We start from the raw sequence: 22,763 nt of genomic DNA, 5'->3' as shown, positions 1-22,763 counted from the left end.
CCCTATCAAGATTTGGGGCCCTGTAAATCACACCCAAAATTAGTTTTTCTCGGCCCTCGAGAAGCTGTAACCAAACAGATTCAGTGGCTGACGCTTCTAATTTAATATCTTGTCTAACACAACAATTTAAATTGTCTCTGATATACATCGCTACTCCACCACCTTTCCTGTTGACCCTGTCAGTGTGGAATAATTTATAGCCTTGTATGTGACATTCAGAGGGCATCTCTCTATCTTTCAGATTGAGCCAGGTCTCTGTTATAGCAATAATATCTATGTTTCCTGCACTTGCAATTAATCTTAGCTCATCTATCTTATTTCTTACACTCCTGCTATTAGTATAGTAAACCTTAAGGGAGCTAGTCCCTTGCTGCCCTCTGCTGTCCCCCTTTGTTTGCTGACCTGATCTATTGTCTTTATTGATAACTTCATGCTGAATGCCTTTTATACATTTACTGTTTCCAACCCAAGTGTAGCAACCTGCTTGTTTCCCACACACACCCATACCTCTATCTTCCATCAGTTTAAAATCATAGGCATTTCACCAATGGCCTTCTCAATCGAGTCTGCAAGTGCTACCACCCCAGCCCCAGAGAGATGTACCCCATCCCTTGCATACATATCATGTTTGCCATAAAAGTTGTTCCAGTTGTCAATGAATGGGATTGCAAGTTCCTTGCAGTATCTGTCTAGCCAGCAATTTACACCAATTGCCCTAGACAACCATTCATTTCCGACTCCCCTTCTAGGCAAGATGCTACATATGATTGGGATCCCTCCCTTAGACTTAATGAAATCTATAGCTGACCTGTACTTATCTAGCAGCTCTTCTCTCCTACCCTTCCCAATATCATTTCCACCAGCACTGAGACAGATAATGGGCTTGTTCCCATTACCTGACATGATATTATCCAGCCTGTTGACAATGTCCCCAACACCAGCTCCAGGGAAGCACACTCTATCTCTCATCTTCTTATTCCTATTACAAAAAGCACGGTCAATGTATCTTACCTGAGAGTCTCCAACCACAAGAATGCGCTTACCTCCATTAGCAGGGGCAGTAGTACCCTTACCTTCACTGGCCACTGAAGTACATTCATCCTGAAGAACAGAGAAGCGATTTCCTACCTTCAGTTCTTCACTCTTAACTTTCCTTACTCTGATGCGCCTTCCATTACTGTGAACCACTCGCCACTTGTAGCAGGTGCTGGACTGCACCTCACTGCTGGTAGCCGTTGCTACCTCCCCAACTACAGCCTCCTCACAGTGAGAGACAGACTGCACCTCACTGCTAGAAGCCTCATTCCCCACAACTCCAGCCACCTCACACTCTCTCCCAGACCCATTGAGGTGGACCTTCAGCCTCCTAATCTCCTCCTGGAGAAGCAAGACCTCCTAATTCAACTCTCCAACCTCAATTTTTAAAACACTGCAGAAGCAAGCCATGCTTTGTAACCGTCCACACTAATCCCCAAAGCAGCTCAGGGTCTGTGACCTCACGTGACGACTGACCACTGAGTACTGACGACTGACCACTGAGTACTGCAACTGAGTACTGCACTGTTGCAACAGTGTTGCTGCCATGTTGCTACAGTGTTGCTACAGTGATGTTACAGTGACGTTACAGTGTTGCTACAGTGATGCTACAGTGGTGCAACAGCGACTTTACTGATTGTAGTGAGAGAGTGCAGTGTTGTCGTGATAAAGTGATGTTACGTGGTTGTAGTGATGGTATATTGATGATACTGTTAGTGTTTTTACACTGACATTGTAGTGATGGTACAGTGATGATACAATGTTTTAGCAATGTTACAGTGTCGATACAGTGTTGTCGTGATGGTACAGTTATAGTACAGTGCTGTAGTGATGGTGCAATGATGATACAGCGTTATAGCGATGGTACAGTGGCGATACAGTGTTCTAGTGATGGTACAGATATAATTCAGTTTGTAGTGATGGTACGGTGATGATAGTGTTGTGATGGTGCAGTGATGATACAATGTTGCATTGATGGTACATGGATGGTACAGAGTCACAGTGTTAGTACAGTGATAGTGCAGTGTTGTAATAATGATACAGTGATGATCAAGAGAAGGTGCATTACTGATACAGTGTTATAGTGATGGCACGAGGCTGTAGGCTAATTCTAATACAAAAAAATATTTCTTTGCATAGGATGCATTGTGTAGTTTACATTTAGTAAAATCCTATGGCTAAAATCCAGTGGCTAACGCGACGGTCTGGAGTTTTGAGACTCTGATCGCGGGTTCTATCCCCGCCCGTGTTTTTTTTTTTTTTTTTTTTTTTTTTTTTTTTTTTTTTTTTTTTTTTTTTTTTTTTACAAAGACAGCCAGTAGCATGTCTGAGTATGGTAAAATGATGGTGCGATAACTACAAGAGAGCGAGCAGAGCTGCCAGCAACACGTACACAAGAGTGAGCAGATCTGCCAGCAACACGTACACAAGAGTGAGCAGAGCTGCCAGCAACACGTACACAAGAGTGAGCAGAGCTGCCAGCAACACGTACACAAGATTGAGCAGAGCTGCCAGCAACACGTACACAAGATTGAGCAGAGCTGCCAGCAACACGTACACAAGATTGAGCAGAGCTGCCAGCAACACGTACACAAGATTGAGCAGAGCTGCCAGCAACACGTACACAAGAGTGAGCAGATCTGCCAGCAACACGTACACAAGAGTGAGCAGAGCTGCCAGCAACACATACACAAGAGTGAGCAGAGCTGCCAGCAACACATACACAAGAGTGAGCAGAGCTGCCAGCAACACGTACACAAGAGTGAGCAGAGCTGCCAGCAACACATACACAAGAGTGAGCAGAGCTGCCAGCAACACATACACAAGAGTGAGCAGAGCTGCCAGCAACACGTACACAAGAGTGAGCAGAGCTGCCAGCAACACGTACACAAGAGTGAGCAGAGCTGCCAGCAACACGTACACAAGAGTGAGCAGAGCTGCCAGCAACACGTACACAAGATTGAGCAGAGCTGCCAGCAACACGTACACAAGATTGAGCAGAGCTGCCAGCAACACGTACACAAGATTGAGCAGAGCTGCCAGCAACACGTACACAAGATTGAGCAGAGCTGCCAGCAACACGTACACAAGATTGAGCAGAGCTGCCAGCAACACGTACACAAGATTGAGCAGAGCTGCCAGCAACACGTACACAAGATTGAGCAGAGCTGCCAGCAACACGTACACAAGATTGAGCAGAGCTGCCAGCAACACGTACACAAGATTGAGCAGAGCTGCCAGCAACACGTACACAAGAGTGAGCAGAGCTGCCAGCAACACGTACACAAGAGTGAGCAGAGCTGCCAGCAACACGTACACAAGATTGAGCAGAGCTGCCAGCAACACGTACACAAGATTGAGCAGAGCTGCCAGCAACACGTACACAAGATTGAGCAGAGCTGCCAGCAACACGTACACAAGATTGAGCAGAGCTGCCAGCAACACGTACACAAGAGTGAGCAGAGCTGCCAGCAACACGTACACAAGAGTGAGCAGAGCTGCCAGCAACACGTACACAAGATTGAACAGAGCTGCCAGCAGCACGTACACAAGATTGAGCAGAGCTGCCAGCAGCACGTACACAAGATTGAGCAGAGCTCCCTGCAACACGTACACAAGAGTGAGCAGAGCTGCCAGCAACACATACACAAGATTGAGCAGAGCTGCCAGCAACACATACACAAGAGTGAGCAGAGCTGCCAGCAACACGTACACAAGATTGAGCAGAGCTGCCAGCAACACGTACACAAGATTGAGCAGATCTGCCAGCAACACGTACACAAGAGTGAGCAGAGAAGCTGAGTAGTAATTTGAAAATGAGTAATCTGCAAGACAAAAATTACAAGAGTCTCTTCAATAGGAAGATAGCCATAAAAGGCCAAACAATAACAACGAGGAAGGAAGGAAGGAATAAGATCTGAATGTAAACCCGGTGGGTTAGCAACTTAGGATAACCCAATAAGTCAGTGTGTCATCGAGGAATGTCTTATTTCCAGTGGGTCCTTCAATTTTGTCCCCTAGGATGAGACCCACACTTATCAATTAACACCCAGGTACCTACTTGCTCTGCTAGGTGAACAATGACACCAGGTGTAAGGAAACATGCCCAATGTTTCCATCCATACCGGGATTGAACCACAGACACTCAGTGTGTGAGGCGAGAGTGTTGCCAACCGAGCTAGGGGACATTGTGTGAATAACAAGGTCAGTGAGGCGCTGAACAAGGCAATTTTAAATTGTTTATTATGGAATCTTGGACAGCGCTTGAGAGACGAAGAAAAATGTAATAAAATGATGTGTGAGCTGGATTTACACAAAAATAAGTAAACGTAATTAGTTATTTCTAATGGCTTTAAAAGGAGTAGAAGTACCGTGTGCGCCAGTAGCAATTATCTTAAACATGTTACAGGAAACAGGGCCAACATCAGATATGTGGAAAATAACAAATTTAATTCCAGTCCTCCTCTAAGAAGAACCAGCATGAATTACAGGAATGACAATACAATGATTTCGAGAATGATTGTCAAAGAGGAGAAGTAGTAGTAGGAGGAAGAGGTTGTGGAGGAGAAGGTATCAGCACATACAGAGATAAGAGGGGTCACTATAGTGGAAATCGGTTTTATTTTTCATTTACGAAAACGACATTTCAGCAGAGGTGATGATGATAAAGTGATGGGGTGAATATAAACTCAGTTCATAGAAAGACCGTAGGGGAAATTTAGACAAACTACTGTGATAGTCAGAAAAATGGGAACTGGAAATCAATCTATTCAGGTAAAATTTATGAATATTGGAAAAGTGAAAAAAGACCGGTAATGAAGTGTTGACTTGGGGAAAAGGGTAGGAAAGATTATGAACCTTAAATGTAAAGTAGGGTAAGCATTTGCTTGAACTTTTTTTCTGGGACTCGTGTCAATATAACAGTGCCAGCGACATATACACACCTAACAAATTTTAAAACAGGTTTCAGAAACATCAACATTGGTTATTAATGACCTTTTTCAAGACATATGCTGTGTGATCCCTATAGGTTTAGCACTTACGATTATAATGTAAGACATGTAAAACATTCAGTACAGTGAACATTACCTCCCTGGAGTCCACACTTGATTAAGAAAATTAAGAATCTAGAGAAATTTCAAGGAACAGCAACAGGACTGGTGGGGTAAAATCTCCGTGAAAAGAATAACCAAAGAAAAATGACACCAAAGTATATCTACCAAAAGGATTCGATAGGGAGGACAAGAATAGTGTTGCAATGTGGGTGTAAGAACACGTGGATATGACCAGGTATTTAAAAAATGTAAATGAATTACAGGATTGTTAAGAAATATTTTTGTTCGGCCTGAGAGTGGTCTGCTAGTGGAATGATGTACAGGGAAAGAGTATTAACGTAAAGGCCACACTTACATTTAAGGTTATATGTGGCAAAGTCTGAGAGGCAGGAAACCTACGAAACCAGACACACACACACACACACACACACACACACACACACACACACACACACACACACACACACACACACACACAAATTACCGGACTAGATGACTGACACACTGACTTAATGACAATTTGCCTAGACGGTTGACTAACAAGCTAACTGATACGCTGACTAATTGAGCGACTGAACAGTTGACTTAGAAGACACCCGTTAAGATTTGACAGTTGATGACTGAAATCAGACGGAAGAAAACAAACTAATTTTTCCAAACGTCGTCGCACAAAGACTATTCCTGGTTTTCTCAGGCGTGTAATAACTATGGTAGAAGTAGGAGGCAAACTACTCACCAAATGGCTCAGAAGGCAATTACAAGGGCGAGGTAAACAGTCCATTAAGTGCGGTTATTGCCCAGTTCTCCAATTAACGCATGAGCTATTAAGCAGTTGAGATTTGAACGGATTTAGTAAGTACGATTTGCCTGGGCTTTACCGAGGGAGAATTCACCTGTTTAACTTTAGTTTTCAGTAGATTATATATATATATATATATATATATATATATATATATATATATATATATATATATATATATATATATATATATATATATATACATGGGGTAGGTTTAGAAATGTAGTGTTAGTGTGCTCAGAAGAAGTTTGTGGTTACAGGAAAGTGGGTGCGGGAGGGAAAAAGTGCGACTGGTGGAATGATGTGAAGAGAGTGGTAAGAGAGAAAAAGTTAGCATATGAGAAGTTTTTACAAAGTAGAACTGATGCATGAAGGGAGGAACATATGGATAGAAAAAGATAGGTTAAGAGAGTGGTGAAGCAATGTAAAAAAGAGAGCAAATGAGAGAGTGGATGAGATGTTATCAACATTTTTTTTGAAAATAAGAAAAAGTTTTGGAGTGATATTAATAAGTTGAGGAAGCCTAGGGAACAAATGGATTTGATAGTCAAAAATGGGAGAGGAGAGTTAGTAAATGAAGAGTTAGAGGTATCGGGAGGATGGAGGGAATATTTTGAGGAAATGTTAAATGTTAATGTAGGAATCTGTGATGTTAAATGTTAATGTAGGAATCAGTGATTTCGTGTATAGGGAAAGGAGGAATAACATCTTGTAGGAGTGAGGAGGAGCGAGCTGTGAGTGTGGGGTGAGTTCGTGAGGCAGTGGGTAGAATGAAAGGGGGTAAAGCAGCTGGGAGTGAAGGGATAAAGATAGAAATGATAAGAGCAGGTAGGGATATAGTTTTGGAGTGGTTGGTGCTATTATTTAATAAATGTATGGAAGAGAGTAAGGTATCTAGGGATTTGCAGACAGCATGCAGAGCTCCTTAGTATAAAGGCAAAGGGGACAAAAGAGAGTGCAAAAATTATAGAGGAATAAGTCTGTTGAGTGTACCTGGTAAAGTGCATGGTAGAGTTATTATTGTTAGAATTAAGAGTAAGACGGAAAGTAGGATACCTGATGAACAAGGAGGCTTTAGGAAGGGTAGGGGGTGTGTAGACCAAGTGTTTACAGTGAAACATATTGTGCCTTTTTTTTTTTGTTATTTATACTGTACTCGGATCATGAGCAACACCTAGCTCTACTGGGTGCATGATTCTTGAAGGATCCCTTGTTAAGTGTATAAGGCAATGTGAACGTTCTTCTGTCATCTTGAGCCAGGAAAATGTGTCGTAGGATCTAATCTCGGCTGGCCGCAGTTTGGTAAATGTACTAACTATATATGTCTGTAGAAAGCAGCGAGAGATAGACTGTTGTTTAATATTTCTACGTATCTCGGTAGTCGAATGGTAAACAAAAACCTGAAGAACAGGAAACGTGTGAAAACATATGGGAATCTTTACTTGCAGACGTTTCGCCTCCAAGTGGCTTTATCAATACAATACATATACAATATATGACGAATGAGGAAACTTATGCAGAATACAGCATTGATATACAGACAAAAATCTTGCTACCATTCGATTGCAACACGAATGCCTGCTTAAATGTATAGCACTCTGGCAGGAATCTTTGTTTTTCTCTTGATGTCTCATGAATACGTCTGATGAAAAGTAAACAATACAAATTTCTACTTGCATTCAGTGTAAATTAAGCTCTTCTTCTCTGTATTGTTATCGTTCTTATTTCTGTAATATTTGCTTTTAATATAGAAACCCTGATCAGAGACCAGTCAGGGGAGCGATACCTACTTGTAAAAAGCGCCTCATCACCCTGGCTGCTAATGATATGCCTGTTGGCCACTGTAGGCCAAAACACGGCTGATCAAGCAATCGACAATGAAGTCTTGCCTAAGGCTTAGCTTCAAGAGTGGAAGAGCTCTCAGTTCTGACTGCAGGTATGTTACAGTAGATTCATCAGTTTGTCTTTCTGTTATCTGTCAGCCTGTCTATCTGTCTCTTTTGACTCTCTTCATTCTATCGCAAGTTTCACAGCTCTCCATCTCATCTCTCTATAGCCCCATTCCCTTATTTTACCCCTCAGCTTTCTACGACTTCCCTCTGCTTCCACTTCTGTTTCCCTTCTTTACTGACACTACACTCCTAGTGGTTGATTGTGAGCTCTCGGCTCACAGTCAAAGAGCCGGGATTATACCTTTGCTAGGCGGGACGTAATGGTAAGTCTAATTGCATCTGTTATACTTGCTCACCTAGTAGTAAACAGCCTCCTAGGAGTTAATTGACTGTTTTCTGTCGTGTCCTAGGAAAGGACTAAATAAACCCAACCTGAAGCCACACTGATTAACTTTCATGACATATCATGGATTATCCTGAGTTATCTTAGGTTATCATGAGTTTTCTTGGATTACCTTGAGTTATCCTGGGTTTTGTTGAGCTATCCTGGGTTATCTTGGGTTATCCTGGGTTTTCTTGGATTATCTAGAGTTATCCTAGGTTAACTTGGGTTATCCTGAGCTATCCTAGTTTATCCTGGTTATCTTGAATTATTCTTGCTATCTTAGGTTATCCTGGGCTATTTTAGGTTATCCTATGCTATATTAGGTTATTTTGGGTTATCTTAGGTTATGTTGGGTAATTTTAGGTTCTCCTGGGTTAAATTAGGTTATCCTGGGTTATCTTAAGGTACCCTGGGTTATCGTAGGTTATCCGATATTACCCTGGGTTATCTTAGGTTCTCCTCGGTTATCTTGGGTTATCTTAGGTTATCCTGAATATTTCGAGTAAATTATTCTTTCTCGTACTCTTCGTATACGATTCTTTTTCTTCATTCTTCTCACCTTTTTCTTCCCCTACTCCCGTTCCTCTTTTCGTTCTGAACTATCTCTATTCTCTTTTTTTTTTTTTACACAGGGTTTGACAAGGTTAAGGATCCCTAGCTTTATTGACAAGCTATTTACAGGTTAAGGATTCCTAAATTTATTGGCAAGCTAAGAGCTGTTACCTACATCAACTCATTTGAAAGAATTTTTATTGTTATGAGACATACAAGTAGGGAACAGGATGAAATTGGAGCCATTTGTGGGCCAGCATTTTCATTTGATCAACTGACTTTATCTCGTTGACATCATTATGCTGTACGAATGTGTTCCATACTCGAGTCATTCTGGGTATATATGATCTCAGATGGAGTGATGTTCTGGAAAAGGGTACAGCCAGAGTGAAGTTGCTGCTTTCTGCCCGTCTTGTGGCATAAAAGCTTGTTTCACGCTGTCCTCGATGTGAATCCAAGTGTGGTATTTTGACAATATTGGCCTTGTACATAACAGTAAGGCCGCCCACATCCCTCCTATGTTGAAGGCTCTGCTGAAATGACAGATCTATCCTGGATGGGTCCAGGCGAGAGATGAGACGTCTTGCTCTGTTCTCTACTCTGTCAAGCAGTCGCAGATGAGAGGGGGGGGGGAGGAAAACCAAGAAAGTGGAGCATACTCAAGGTGTGAGCGTACTTGTGCCTTGTACAGAATCTTGCAACCCCTACTGTCAAGTAGATGCGAGATACGGCGAAGTGCTGTAAGCTTCCTGGCTGCCTTGTTTGCAAGATTTACAACATGGTTCTTCATGGTTAGTTTGGAGTCAAATTTCACCCCAAGGATATCAACTTCTTCTCCAGGTGCCAACACCCTCCCATTCATCCTTACTACTGCACCAGCATTGCCATCATGGTGCCTAGAGACGATCATCATTTGCGTTTTCTCAGGTGCAAATGTTACTTGCCATCTATTTCCCTAAGCTGGTATAGCTCTCAGCTGGTGATTGATGTAGCTTAGAGCAGCTGGCATTTCTTCTCTTGGATAAGTGAATGCCAGTGTACAGTCGTCTGCGTATGCATGTGATTCTGGGATGAGATGAAGAAGGTCGTTGAAGTAGACATTCCATGACAATGGTCCCAGCACGCTTCCTTGTGGAACACTTGCCCCAATAGGATGTCTTGCTGATTCCGTTCCATTGAGAACTACACTTAGAGATCTACCATGAAGGTAATCACTGAGGAGACATAGCGTAGAGCCTGCAATTCCCAGTGCTTGAAATTTTGCTAAGATGCCCTGGCGCCACACCCGGTCGAAAGCACCAGCAATGTCCAGTGCTACCATACAGCTGACTTTGGATTCATCCAGTGACTGGTGCCACTTAGTGGAGAGGTTTAACAAAAGATCAGCAGCAGAGTAACCTTTCCTGAAACCATATTGACGATCACAGAGTAGTGAGTGATAGTCAAAAAACTGTCATTTGTCTTGAGATTATTGTCTCAAGGATCTTACCAGTGATTGACAGGAGTGACACTGGTCTGTAGTTGCTGATTTCTGCTCTGCTCTGCTCTTTTTGTGAACAGGGACTACATTTGTCTCTTTCCATAGAGAGGGCCATTTACACTGTACTAGGCAGTGCTGAAAGATGCGAGTTAGAGGTGCTGCTAGCTGGTCTGCACATCTTCTCAGCAATCTTGGGCTCAACTTGTCTGGGCCCACAGCCTTTTCTTGGTCAAGCGATTTAAGAAGGAAATGCACCTCCTGCCTTATTGTCACCACTGACAGTTTTGACACAGTTCTTGCAGCTAGCCAAGGAGGGTCCCTTGTTGGATCAGGAATTTGCATTTTGGTAGCAAAGTGTTCAGCAAAGAGGTCCACCTTCTCTTGACTACTAGTAGAGGTGGTCCCACCCTGTCGATTTAGAGGTGGAATGAGTTCATCAGGCAGATAACCTTGTCTGTCCTTGACCAGGGACCACCAGGTTTTAGAGCCTACCCTACCTGATGCTAGCTTTCTTTTAGTGTCCACCTCCCATTTAGCAATGGCCCACTTTTGAACGTCACCCATATGCCTACAGGCTTTTCTGTGCAAGTTCCTGTTATAGGTGGTAGGATGTCGCTTATACCTTCGCCATGCTTCCTTCACTATCTCCACCTCCATTCCCATAAGCATAGTCTAAACTTTCTCTTTCCCCCATTTCCTCTCCTCCACCCTATTCTCCACTATGCATTCCTCTCTTCCTTGATCCCCCTCCCGGGGGTCCATCACCGGGTCACCACCTGGAAAAGACCCGGTCCAGGACAAGACCGCCCCCGGGGGAGTCCAACGCAGGGTCACCACCTGGAAAACACCCGGTCCGAGACAAGACCCTTCCCGGGGGGGTCCAACACCGGGTCACCACCTGGAAACGACCCATTCCGGGACAAGACCGGCGAACCAACAACAGACACAGATCGCCTTTTCCATCATTACTTCTCTTCCTTCCTCTCTCTGTTCTCTCTGCCTCTCTCTTCTCTCTTCCTAGGCTCCTTCCTTTTCTATGTCTTCTTCCCTCTCTTCCTTCATCCTTGCTTTTTTACCCTCTTTCTCACCTTCCTTCCTTCATCCCCCCGTCCCCCTACCTCCCTTTCTTCTTCCCTGTCGCCTCCCTTTTTCCCTGCCCTCCCTTCCTCTTTCTGCTCCTTGTGTTCTCTCGCTCCCTTTCTGCTCTATGCCTCGCTCCTCCCCTCCCACCCTCTTTCTCTGCTCTATGCCTCCCTCCCTCCTTCTTTCTCTGCTCCATGCTTCCCTCCCTCTCTCCCTCGCACTTAATAACAAGTTAGCGGCAATATTTCCGGAGGCAGATGTTGCACGCACACTCTGTGGAGCTCAATATCGCAACCTCTCTCTCTCTCTCTCTCTCTCTCTCTCTCTCTCTCTCTCTAGCACTTCTACCCCAACAACCTTCTCTGTATCATTATGCTGTACGAACATGTTCCAGACTCGAGTCATCCTGGGAATAAATGATCTCAGATGAAGTGATGTTTTGGAGAAGGTTACAGCCAGAGTGAAGTTTCTGCTTGCTGGCGGTCTTGTAGTGTTGAAGCTCATTTCTCACTGTCGTCGGATTGGAGCCAAGTGTGATACTTTGACAATGTTGGCCTTGTGCATGACAGTGAGGCCTCCCACATCCCTTCTGTGTTGAAGACTCTGCTGAAATGACAGATCCACTCAGGCTGGGTAAAGGCGAGAGATGAGTCGTCTTGCTCTGTTCTCTATTCTTTCACGCAGTCGCAGATGAGAAGGGGGACAGGCAACCCAGGAAAGTGGAGCATACTCAAGGTGTGAGCGTACTTGTGCCTCGTACAGAATCTTGCAACCTCTGCTGTCGAAGTGCTATTTTTCGAACCAATCAAGATTTTCTCTTAATATTTCCCATTTTCTCACTTGCTCTCTCTTCTCAACTTTCTGATTCTCTAACTTCGCTAATCTTCATTCTGTCTAATTTCCGTTTATTTCTCTCCAATCTTCTCTTCTCAACTAAATAAAATAAGAATGCACGTTCTCGTTATTTTATAACAAATTTAGGTGGTACCTTCCAGGGTAGTCGTAGTGTGTGTGCAGTTATATATTTGCTCCCATTTGCACTTGTAAGTGTCGAATCATTGCTCCTGACCTCAGTCTATCTGTTTTTAACAACTTTCAGCTGATTCTTAACATACATGACTCCGATCATATCTTCTGAGGGAACTGAGTGTTTTGTTTACCTCTACCACCTTGTTGGTAAGTAAGACACATGTGCAACAGTTAGGTATCTTTATTCCGAAACGTTTCGCCCACACAGTAGGCTTCTGTTCTGTACCAAGATACCATTGTGTTGGTATTTTGGTACAGAACAGAAGGAGCCTACTGTATAGGCGAAACGTTTCGGAATTAAAATACTTAACTGTTTTTTTTTTTTTTACACAGGGTTTGTTGTATTTGTGTCTTACTTAACAATCTGTCGGTACTGTATATCATTTTAGCATTTACCTCTACCACCTGTTCATCTTTCTACAGCATTCTAGTTACCACTTTAAGACTGAAAAGGTCTTTCTATCTGCCTGTGGTTCGTTTGTGTCTTTTGTTATGTGTGTTCCCTGGTTTTCTCTCCTTGCATCTCGAGAAGCCTGTCTCTGTCCGTTCTGTATGATCATCATCCGAGTATTTCAAGCCATGTTACCTTCTAGTTATCCTCTATTCTAGTGTTATTAGATTAAGCATGATAATTCTGTTCTCATTATTCAGTTCCTTAAACGAATATTTGTTAAGATTTCTGTGAGCTGTAAGGTTAACTTGATTTGTATAAGCTGCTAAAACTACACGAATTATATTCACTTTTGCTAATAAGCTTGGATAAAAGCTCACTTTCAGATCATCCAAGTTGCAAGCAGCGTTTCTCTTCTCTGAATAAGAATGATGGACTGAGCACATCATCTCCAGGCTGAGGGACTTATTACCTTAACTACTTCTCATCTTCCACAGTCCTTCTCTGCATTGTACTGATGAAGTCACTTGCTGGCGAAACGTTTCCACAATAAAGACATCAAAATATTCCACTAGTATCTCTCTCATTCATCAACATGTCGGTTTTCTTAAACATTTACATAATTCTAACCTACATTAATAATAATAATAATAATAATAATAATAATAATAATAATAATAATAATAATAATAATAATAATAATAATCTTTATTTCTACAAGTACATGTACAAGGTATACAGTCCTAGCTGACATCAGTGACATACTACTGTGTAGAAAACTGCTTGTTATGCAGAAATTTCGGGCAAATTAGGTCAGTTTTTTCTCCAGGATGCGACCCACACCAGTCGGATAACCCCGGGGAACCTATTTTACTGATAGATAAAGATGGCCAGCAGGTGTCTTAAGGAAACTCGTCCTAATGTTTCTACCCGAACCGGAGATCGAACCACAGACCTCAACGTGTTAAGCTAAGTGCGCTAGAAATCGAGCTACGGGACACCCAATTGCTAGCAAGATCTGAATTCCTCTTATCAAACCTGATAGTTAAAAAGAGAAAACCAGGGATTATTAGCGCACTTTAATTTCACACTTGTTGAAGGCTATAAGAACTTGATATTAAAGTTAATCTTAGTCTTAGGCTCAAGTTACAACTGGTGACTAAACGTGAGCTTGGTGAGAAAGACACCTGTAGACTTTGCACCACTTATGTTCATCTTAAATAGAGAGTTAATACACAGAAACAATCATTTCTTATGTTTCTGATATGTCTATGTTTTCAAGGTGCTCGATTATTCAGATTCTTAATATATTTTCTATTATCTTAGCATGGAAGTCATCAAAACTGGTTAATAATTTAGGGGTTCTTGTTCATTCCTTTCCTTCACTTGCACTTTTCCATGTGACTGGCAGTAGTCCTGTTTTCATCGACTTGTATATCCTTGCTATGGAGATATACAGCTCCACTGTAACTTCAGGCGATGTCCATTATGTTTTAGGCTCCATATGTGAGAATCTCCTGCTTCCTAATTTTCGTTGAAATTCCGTCTAATATTTTTTGTTCTCTCCTGTCTTTCTCTCCTCTTGGCTTATCCTCCAGTTCTATATTAAAGACATTTTGTAACCTTCTCATTTATTTAAATAACTCCCAGTCATCTCATGTTACTTTACCTTCTTTTATTGAGCCTTATTACCTGATCACTTATTGTCATTTTTCGTCCGATGTGCCAGTTCATTAGTTTAGGTTCTGGTTTAATATTTGCTTGTGAGTCGTTTTGTTAAGAGCTTTCTGCTTTCCGTCTAATTCTAGCAAAACCATATTGAGTGAGAGGCTCAATTCCCCGTCTTTTGCCTTTGCTTCACTGCTCATCATAGTAAATCATGGGCTTTCAGCTCTTTGAATTTCCTTCCTTTCATGTTGCTACTAATATATCTGTAAATTCCATGCGTCTCTTGACTTCCTTTTTTTTTCATCTGAACTTTGTTCCGGAACGCTTTACTTCCTGCACAGTTATCTGTCATATTGTGTGATGTTTCTTCAGTCGCTCAGTTCTCTCGTCCTTGCATCCCCGTACCCACCAGAAAGTCGAAGCATAAAATCAATTGATCTCTGGATCCAAGAGGGTCCTGATATTCGACTTCCTTCATGCCTTTTTTTACTCACGGGGAAAAAAAAGTTAGAAGCCTTGTAGCATCCTTAACTTCCTCTATAATGACTCTTTACACTACTGTCTGTACTATTTTTTTCCATGTTTCTGGTCAACTGTGAAAGTCTTAGTTCTCTGTAATTAAACACTTGTTACCACTAGCTCTGTATTCTTTCCATTTGCTATTCGTACTGTTTCCTCCTGGGTCTGAAATACTGACTCAAGAAATCGTAATGACACGACGGGCTGGAGTTTTGAGACTCTGTGACCGCGGGTTCAATCCCGGCCGGGGGTATGGTTTTTTCTGAAATACTGTTCGGTTATCCTCCAAATATTCCCCTCTTGCTCAGTGAGTGATTTATGAACAATTATTGTTTACTAATAATGTTAACCTTCCTTTCCCCTGTTTCCATTGTCCCTGCTACGTAGTCCCTTAGGACTCCACTGCAAAGTATATTTACCTCTTCAAAACTCCACCTGTCTCTTAACCGAATGCCACCCCTCCACTATCTGTGTCTGTGTGTACTCACCTATTTGTGGTTGCAGAGGTCGATTCATAGCTCGTGGACCCGCCTCTTTGCTGGTTGCTACTATGGCCACTCTCTCCGTGCTCCAAGAGCTTTATTGTACCTCTTCTTAAAACTATGTAGGATCCTGCCTCCACTACATCACTCTCCAGATTATTCCACTTCCTGACACCTTCATATCTGAAGATAAACTTCCTAACATCCCTGTGGATCATCTGAGTTTTCAGCTTCCAGTTGTGACCCCTTATTACTGTGTCCCATCTCTGAAACATTTTGTCCCTATCCACTTTGTCAATTCCTCTCGGTATTATCTATGTTGTTATCATGTCCTCCATATCCATCCTGTCCTCCAGCGTCGTCAGACTGGTTTCCCGTGGCCTTTCCTCGAAGGACATACCTCAGCTTCGGGACTATCTTGTTGCAAACCTTTGCACTTTCTCTAATTTCTTGACGTGCTTGACCAGATGTGGGTTCCATACTGGTGCTGCATACTCCAGTATGGGCCTGACGAACACTGTGTAAAGTGTTTTGAATGACTCTTCACTCAGGTGTCGAAACGCTATTCTTAGGTTTACCAGGCGCTCATATGTAGCAGCAGTTATTTAGTGTGTACTCACCTATTTGTGGTTGCAGGGCTCGATACTCAGCTCCTGGCCCCGCCTCTTCACTGATCGGTACTAGGTCCTCTCTCTCCCTGCTCCATGACCTTTATCATACACAAATAACCCGTACATAAAAGAAAGGAGTTTACGACGACGTTTCGGTCCGACTTGGACCATTTACAAAGTCACACTGACTTTGTAAATGGTGCGGGTTATTTGTACATCGTTCCAGTCACGGTACTGTGCCTTTTTTTGTTAGTTTTATCATACCTCCTCTTAAAACTATGTATGGTTCCTGCCTCCACTACCTCACTTTCCAGACTATTCCACTTCCTGACAACTTTGTGACTGAAGAAATACTTCCTAACATCCCTTCGACTCATCTGAGTCTTGTGACCCCTTGTTTCTGTGTCACATCTCTGGAACATCTTGTCTCTGTCCACCTTATCTGTTCCTCGAAATATTTTGTATGTCGTTATCATGTCTTTCCCAACCCTTCTGTCCTCCAGTGTCGTCAGGCCTATTTTCCTTAACTTTTCTTCGTAGGACATTCCCCTTAGCTCTGGAACCAACCTTGTTGCAATCCTTTGCACTTTCTCTAATTTCTTGACGTAATTGACCAGGTGTGAGTTCCAAACTGGTGTTGCATACTCCAGTATGAGCCTGACGTACACAGTGTACAGTGTCCTGAATGAATCTTTACTGAGGTATCGGAACGCTATTCTTAGGTTTGCCAGGCGCCCATATGCTGCAGCAGTTATGTGGTTGATGTGTGCTTCCGGAGACGTGCTCGGTGTTATACTCACCCCAAGATCTTTTTCCTTGAATGTGTGTGTGTGTGTGTGTGTGTGTGTGTGTGTGTGTGTGTGTGTGTGTGTGTGTGTGTGTGTGCGCGCGCGCGCGCTGATGTGTGGTATGTGTGTGTGGAAGTAGGTGTGGGTGAAGCTGTTGATCTGCATGTTCGGGTGTGGGTGTAGATGTCCATGTAGGTGTTGGGGTAGAGGCCGATGGGGGTGTAGTTGAGGGTGTGGGTTTAGGTGATGTTGTAGATTTAAGGTAGGACGTAGAAGTGAGTTTAAGTATGGGTGGGATTATGAGGGTGGGCGTGGGAATGGATGTAGGTGTGTGAGCGTTCGTGTGGGTGCTGAGGAGCTTGCAATGTTACTGTGGGTGCTGCAATGAATGCGCATGTAACTAAGTGAAGATGTGGCTATAATAGTGCGTAGTGGTTAGGTTGTGGGTGTAGATGAGGTGTGGCGTGCGTGGACTGGGGGTGGATGTAGGTAAGTGAATGCGTATGGATTAGGGTGTGGGTTGGGAGGTACCTATTAGGGTGTGGTTGCTAGTGTGGTTGTGGGTATATATGTGGGTGGGCGTGTTGGTTCTATATGTTTCTGTGGGTGTGGGCGTAGGGGTGTGTGAATGTAGGTGTGCGTGTGGGTATGAACGTGGGTGTGGATGATGGGGATGATGAAGGTGGTGAGGATTAGGAGAGGAAGTGAAAGTCCTGGGACAATCTCACACGGGTCATATGCACAGCTTTATGACTGCCATAAACACACACACACACACACACACACACACACACACACACACACACACACACACACACACACAGGAAACTACTCTTAACAGCATTAGAAGAGTTATACAAGGGGTGTCATGATAACGACGGAAAAAGTACTAAAAATATATGATGTAGTGGTCAGGGTACACTTCATGAAGTGGGAAACGGATTCACGAGGACTTAGGAAAAATGTAGAAACGAATGAATCACAGAGGTGTCGGGAAATATTTTCTTTCTTTTGAAGGACGTGAAAAAGTAGAATAGCGCAAAGGAATAATTGTTAGAAGCAGAATCTGTATAAAGTTTTAAGAAAATGTTTGATAGGACCCACGAAACTACTAGGGAGAAATACACAAATAACTCACACATAGGAGAGAGGAGCTTACGACGACGTAAGCTCCGAAACGTCGTTGTAAGCTCCTCTCTCCTATGTGCGGGATATTTGTATATTGTTCCAGTCACGGTATTGTGCCTTTTGTTCTCTACCAGGGAGAAAATTTGTCAAGTGGCAAGCAAAAATGCGGCGCCAGGAACTGAAATTCGACCACTGCACCACAAAGGCAAGTGAGAGACTTTGCTCAGTCCTGCTTTTCAAACTAGTAGCTAATTTTTATTAAAAATTAACTATTACAGGCTGCTGGACTCAACATTCTCCAGACTCTTTTCCAATAGACTCAAGACCATTACTAGTGAAAACAATGAAATTAGTTAAAGTATGCAAAACATCTATGGACCTTCACAAGTGGTCAGTAATCAGAAAACTCCGATGGATTTAGCAGAATAGAGGGAGAGGAGATGGAGGCATAGCTCCGTTGGTAGTGCACTTAGCTCACACACTTAAGTCCGTGGTTAGATCCCGTTACGGGTGTAAACATTAGGTCGTGTTTCCTTAAGACACCTGCTGTCCCTGTTCACCTAATAGCAAGTAAGTACCTGAGTGTTAGCCGACTGGTGTGGGTCGCATCCATGTGACAAAATTAGCTTAAGCTGCCCAAAATGCTCTGCATAACCAGGAGGTTTTTAAATGAGTTGTATCATGTACTTGTAGAAATATATTATTATTATTATTATTATTATTATTATTATTATTATTATTATTATTGGAAGAAGAGCAAGAAGGATACACATTCGTGATGGCAATACTTGAAATACAGAGAGAGCAATTTTGTATTCGACACACATCACACCAAACCACATTCCTGCATGTCATCTAAACCAGCCTTAGGTATGGCATGTAAGGATGTCTGCATTGTTATGGTACGGATTGTGGAAACCGTGTGCGTGTCCAAACAATGCTGTCACCTTGTTTTATAGCGAAGGTATCTCTCGTGTAGGTACCCATTATTATTATAATCATGGGGAGCGCTAAACCCGTAGGATTATACATTATTATTATAATCAAAAGAAGCGCTAAGCCACAAGGGCTATACAGCGTAGGATTATACAGCGTATGGGGGGATGGAAGATATTCAGGCTCAATTCACGGAACCGGAGTTCAGATCCAATTCCCTAGATCAAGAGCCCCTCACCAGCTTCAAGGAACCTCTCTTGAGGGGGGGGGGTAGGTACCCAGAGACCCTCACATGTCTGGTGGTGCTTGCACCGTACTGGAAAGTGTCTCTCTGTGTGGGTGTAAAATAGGTGGAGCGGGGAAAGTGTTCGCATACTTTCTCTCCAAACTCTATTTATAATTTGGTTTAGCTGGTTCACACCCAGAGAGAACAATGCACAAATAACCCGCACATAGGAGAAAGAAGCTTTAAACGACGTTTCGGTCCGACTCGGACCATTCACAAGTCACGTGACTAGTCAGTAGTCCAAGTCGGACCGAAACGTCGTCTAAAGCTTCTTTCTCCTATGTGCGGGTTATTTGTGTATGGCTCATACCCACTGTACAAAATGAAAATAATTACTGTAAATTCATTCTAGTTGTGGGAATATATGTTCAACCGGAACTATCTTATGGTGTACACTTTATTTCTGTTTTCTTTTTGCCACAATGTCTGTGCTATGAGCTGGTTTCTAGCATTGCCAGGTACTTCAAGCTTATTAAACGCACTTGTGCTCTTGATTTAAGTTCTCTCCGGGAGCTGCTTGTTACTGGTTATTCTCCTTATTGTTTTTCATTTAGTTAATCCCGCCAGTACAAGTCAGATGCTCGGTGACGGCAGCATTGTTTGCACATTACTCGTTCTGTTATTGAATATCCTTGTCATTTAACAGCTTTGGAGTTTCGTGAGTCAATACACAACAAATTAATGTCTGACACTTCAATCATGAACCCTGTACGTCACTCTGGTGTGTCTGATGTAATTAGAATCTGTGTTAGTCTTCGCTGCACTCCTCTGTTTCCTTGCTCGTTAGGCTGGTGATCACGCTAATGGTCGTTTCATTGGTGATATTTCCTGTTGAGAAGCCAGGGGTTAGCAGGTCAGAGTCAACTCTGGGAGAATATGCTTCTCTTGCGCTCGGATAAGCGAACGAAAAGTATATTAGTGTGCTTTTGCCAAAGAGGATTACGATAGAAAGGAGAGGAGGTAGAACTGTCACAACAGCATTTAGAATTTTAGTTTAAAAAAAAATCAGCGACAGTAGTACAACGTTTTTCTGACGTGGAACCTGTTCAACTTTTGAAGCGTTTTAGAATCATGCCCGAGCTATGCGGTGGCTGATCGAGCCCTGAGCGACACTTGTCCCCATGATCGTACATGAGAAAGCACTGGAGTTTACGCTTGGTTTGTGTGCCGTACAATTTGTGAATTAGTGTTGTTAGGCCAGTAGTTCAAAGTGCGTGTCAGCGTATTCCAGTGATGTATAGAGGTGAGTTCAAACTAAACAAACTTCATCCAGGGATCTTGGACAAGAACAGTCTAAGGTAAAATATTTTAATCCATCCTCTTAACAACTATGTCTCGTTTTTCGACATTGTTCGTTGCCCATTTCTAAGTTAGACAAGGTTAGGTTACTACAGAAAAACTATAAGATAAAAGGCGATTAAAAGTCTTTCGTGTAAACAGAAAACGGGCAGTCACCGTGCGGTGATGTCCATCATTTTTGAATGATGGACTGTTGTTATAACAGAGGACGGGATGAATATTTACTAAGTGATAAAAAACAACACAACTCATAGACTTTAGTTATCGCTTATATGTTTGCGTTTCAGGACTGTTCATTCGATGCTGTTAGCCAAGATGTTCGCTAACAAAATATTCTTGCTACAAAGTCTCAGAGGATTTGGAGAGTAACGTTGTTGGTGATCAACTGTCACGTGCTCAAAGGAAGAGAACAGGCAACTAATGACAAAGGTAAGACATCTGAACCTTTGAAATACATGTACTGTCATGAGCTCTGTGGTGTAATTTCAGATTGTTTAAAGCTCCAGCAGCAATCTTTAGAAAATAAGTTTGGAAACACGGGTAAGTAAACTAGCCAGAAACCTGTAAGGTACATTTCACCTGGAATATATATTTCCCGTGTTCCATAAAATGTGATAATTTACATTACTATAGGGGAACATTTATACGTAGGAGTAGCATAGAAATTTCCTACGAAGGATCTATTATTAAATAGTAACAATGCCCTCCTTTCGAAATTGTTCAGAACCTATTATGGTGACTGATAGCTCAACCCCTAAATTTGTTCTGGTTATGACCCTTACACGAGCACTATCCAAGGTTAACTCTGGTAAAACTGCTGACCTGAATTTGGGGGACGAACTCTGAGTTGGACAATTTATATGGCAATGGCAGCTGGCCAGGGCCACGCAATTAAAGCCAAACTTCCATGTTTATGTCTTCTTAGTCCTTGGTGGCAGGAGTGCTGGACGCTCCCATTCCCATGCCGGAAGAAGCGATGTTTAACCAGGAGCAACATTTGAAGGTTTTCATTAATTTCTGCTTTAAATTCGAAGCTTCCTGTTGCTGTGCTAGGAATGGTTAAGAGGAAAGATTCCATTAATAATGGTAAGGAGATTAAGGGAGATAAATCTATAGAAAAATTTCGTAACCAGGTATTTCATGTTGTCCACAACTCTTCCGTGGATGGTGACCTGAGGGAGACGGAAACTTTGTACAGGACTGGTGGACAGTTTTTTGGCCAGGCTTAGGAAAAGCTGTATAGAGTTATGTCGAAGCCTTGCATGGAAACTGGGGTCATTTCATTAATTAGGCGCCTTTGTGTCCTGTATCATCAGATGGGAACTGTTTGAACACCTGATGCACGATAGCGTGGATACTTTGCCGAAATCTAGGTTGGGTTATCAGCTCTTTACTAAAATGGATAAATCGGCCAGATAGCCAGAAGCAGCATCGATGAGTTCTATTGAGTCTAGGTAAGGTTTATATCCCAAATGGGGCTTCCACGCTCCACTAAAAGAGATCAAGGATCTAATTCTAAGGCAAAAGTCTACTGAGAGGTTTTGAGCGGTGTGAGCGGTAGCTCACACTGCTCAACTGTTTATTGTCTTCTCCTTGTCGTTGTTGTTTGGCACATAATGCATTTTTCAATTATAGCTTTTTTTTTATATTTCTGTCAAGCACTAGGTAGGATGGTAGAGAGACGAAAGACAATCCCATTAGCTAGCATAATTTACTTATGCCATGCCTCTGTGCTATCCATTAGATCGCTGCTGACGGGCCCCCAGCTGTAACAGCGCGGGGTTTCGGAGTGGGGTGACATGCACAGAGTGCAATTTTGTATTCGATATATATCACATTCCAGGATGTCATTTTTGCCAGCGTTACGCATGGTTGGGTATTATTGGAGGCTGTCTGCTTGAATCAGAGTGAGACAAGGGAGATCCAGGTGGTACTACCTCACATATAGGGATAACCTGAGTCCTTAGGTTCTCATAAGAACATAAGAAAGAAGGAACACTGCAATAGGCCTACTGACCCATGCGGAGCAGGTCCATGTCCCCCCCACGGGTTAGCCCAATGACCCCCCCGCGGATTAGCCTAATGACCCACCCAGTCTGGTCACCTCCACTCAAGGAAGGAGCACGGCACCAGACCCAGCAACACAAGCTAGTCAGGTCCAACTCACACCCACCCACACCCGCTCATGTATTTATCTAGCCTATTTTTAAAACTACACAACGTTTTAGCCTGAATAACTGTACTCGGGAGTTTGTTCCACTCATCTACAACTCTGTTACCAAACCAGTGCTTTCCTATATCCTTCCTGAATCTGATTTTTTCCAACTTGAAACCATTGCTCCGAG

General features: G+C 42.7%; 1 protein-coding gene across 1 annotated transcript in view; it reads left to right on the top strand.

Moving 5' to 3' along the window:
* LOC128700045 (uncharacterized) overlaps window positions 1-22,763 on the top strand; it is a 115,727-nt gene that overhangs the window by 58,885 nt on the left and 34,079 nt on the right. The window contains exon 8 of the transcript XR_011393793.1: window positions 20,706-20,847. The gene's annotated coding sequence lies outside the window, so the exon portion shown is untranslated. The remainder of the gene's footprint in view (window positions 1-20,705; window positions 20,848-22,763) is intronic.

The sequence above is a fragment of the Cherax quadricarinatus genome, chromosome 64 (assembly GCF_038502225.1).
Source record: "Cherax quadricarinatus isolate ZL_2023a chromosome 64, ASM3850222v1, whole genome shotgun sequence".
NCBI lineage: Eukaryota > Metazoa > Arthropoda > Malacostraca > Decapoda > Parastacidae > Cherax > Cherax quadricarinatus.
Note: the sequence above shows the minus strand (reverse complement) of the source record. Positions and strands in the feature narration are given on the sequence as shown.